The sequence below is a fragment of the Lonchura striata genome, unplaced genomic scaffold (assembly GCF_046129695.1).
Source record: "Lonchura striata isolate bLonStr1 unplaced genomic scaffold, bLonStr1.mat Scaffold_483, whole genome shotgun sequence".
NCBI classification, from domain to species: Eukaryota; Metazoa; Chordata; class Aves; order Passeriformes; family Estrildidae; genus Lonchura; species Lonchura striata.
In genome coordinates this window covers 60,001-61,832 of record NW_027461175.1, presented here as the reverse complement: position 1 = coordinate 61,832, position 1,832 = coordinate 60,001, and the positions used below count along the sequence as shown (strand labels likewise).

General features: G+C 78.2%; 1 non-coding gene across 1 annotated transcript; it reads left to right on the top strand.

Moving 5' to 3' along the window:
* Nucleotides 1–1,087: 1,087 nt before the first annotated feature.
* Nucleotides 1,088–1,240, top strand: LOC144248720 (5.8S ribosomal RNA). Its single transcript, XR_013342032.1, has one exon. It is a non-coding gene; the product is annotated as a 5.8S ribosomal RNA (ribosomal RNA).
* Nucleotides 1,241–1,832: the final 592 nt, after the last annotated feature.

Sequence of the window (1,832 nt, the reverse complement as noted above, 5' to 3'; positions counted from 1 at the left end):
GGCGGCGGCGCCGCTCGGCGAGTGTCCCCCGCCAGCGGGGACGGCCGGCCGGACGGCGCCCGCCGTCGCCGGCGGCGGTCCCGGCCCGGGCCCCGCCCGCCGCCTCCCCGTCGCCCTTTTCTCCGTCCGCTCGCGGAGCCCCCGGAGGAAGGTCGTGCGCGCGGCGGCCGTGGGGGGTTGGGGGGGGGGGCGCTTCCCCGCCCGGTCTCCCCGCCCGGTCAGCGGGGAGAAAAGGGCGGGCGTCGCTGCCCCCCTCCCCGCCTACCCCCCCGGCTCGGCGCCGCACGCCTTCCCCTGGGCCGCGCGTGCCCGAGGAAAAAGGGGCTCCGTGACGGTGCGAGGCGGCGGCGGTCCCGGGAGTGCGGCCGTTGCGGCGGCGGGTCAGCCGTCCGGCAGGCTCCGGGCGCTCGCGACGCCGGCTCGGGTCTCGGTGCGGCGCCCGCCTCCGGCGCCGGCGGCGGAGCGCGTCCGCCGGGCGCTCGCCCTTCCCGGCGGGAGCGGTCCCGCGGGGGGCGTTGCCGGTTGGGCGGTGGCCGTCGCGTGCCGTCTCGAGCGCGGCAAGGCCGCTGGGGAGAGAGAGCGAGCCGGCCGCGCGGTGGCGCGGCGGCGCTCCGCGGGTCCGCGGAGCGGCGGTGAGAAGGGAGAGCGGCGCGCGCGGGGGCCGACGGCCGCGCCCCCGGCCGCGTGCGTCCCGTCGTCCCGTTGCAGCGAGGCCGGGCGGGCCGCCGTGTCCCCCCGCGGTCCGGCGCGCGCCGCGTGCCTCCTCCGTGCGGAGGCCGGGCCGAGCCCGGGCGCCTGGGCCGCCTCCGGAGGACGGCACAGTTTGCCGGCGGCGTCTCCCCTCGCTCGTAGCGGCGGGGGGAGGCGGTCGGGGACGCGGGTCCCCCCGCCTTTCCCGCCGACCTTCGGAGCGTTCCGTTGGGCGTTTCGCTCTCGGATGGTTTTTCTTTCCCCCCCCACTCGGTTCGTTGCGTTGTGTGCTCGTACGGTCGAAGCCGGGGGCGGCCCGCGTGCGTGCCCCCTCGGCGAGAGAGAAAAAAAGGGGCCCCCTCCGCCCGTGTGCGGGGTTCGGTGCCGAAAGCCAGACAACTCTTAGCGGTGGATCACTCGGCTCGTGCGTCGATGAAGAACGCAGCTAGCTGCGAGAATTAATGTGAATTGCAGGACACATTGATCATCGACACTTCGAACGCACTTGCGGCCCCGGGTTCCTCCCGGGGCTACGCCTGTCTGAGCGTCGCTTGACGATCAATCGCCGCCCGGGGGTTGCCACCCCGGCGGCGCGGCTGGGGTCGCCTCGCAGGCCCGTCGTCGTGGCCGTGGCCGTCGTGGCCGCGCCCGAGGGCCTTCGTCCCCCTAAATGCAGACTCGGGGAGCGCTCCGTAGCTCCCCGCTCCCGGAGCGAGCCGCTGGGGCGGAGCTCGTCCTCGCCGGGGGCCGCGTCGCCGAGCGGCGGCGCGGCGGCCGGGGAGAAAGAGAGCGAGAGAGACGGGGCGGCGTCGAGAGCGCCCCGCCGAGGGCCGAGAGACGAGGGCGAGAGGGGGGGAGGCGAGGCGCGCGGGCCTCGCCCCCCCCCGGCCTCCCCCCGCGCGGGCGGCTGTCTGCGGGTGGGTACCGCGCGGGTACCGTGCCGTGCTGCCGCGCGCGAGGCGCGAGCGCCGGGGGGGGCGGGGGCGACCCCCGCGTCGTCCTCTCCTTCCCTTCCCCGTCCCTCTCTGTCGCCGTCTCGGGGCGCCAGGGGCGCCGTCGCCGTTCTCGCTCTCTCCCTCTCCCCGCCGAAGGCCGTCGCGCCCGCCGCCTGGCGGCCGCGTCCCCCCCCGGTCCGGGGCCGT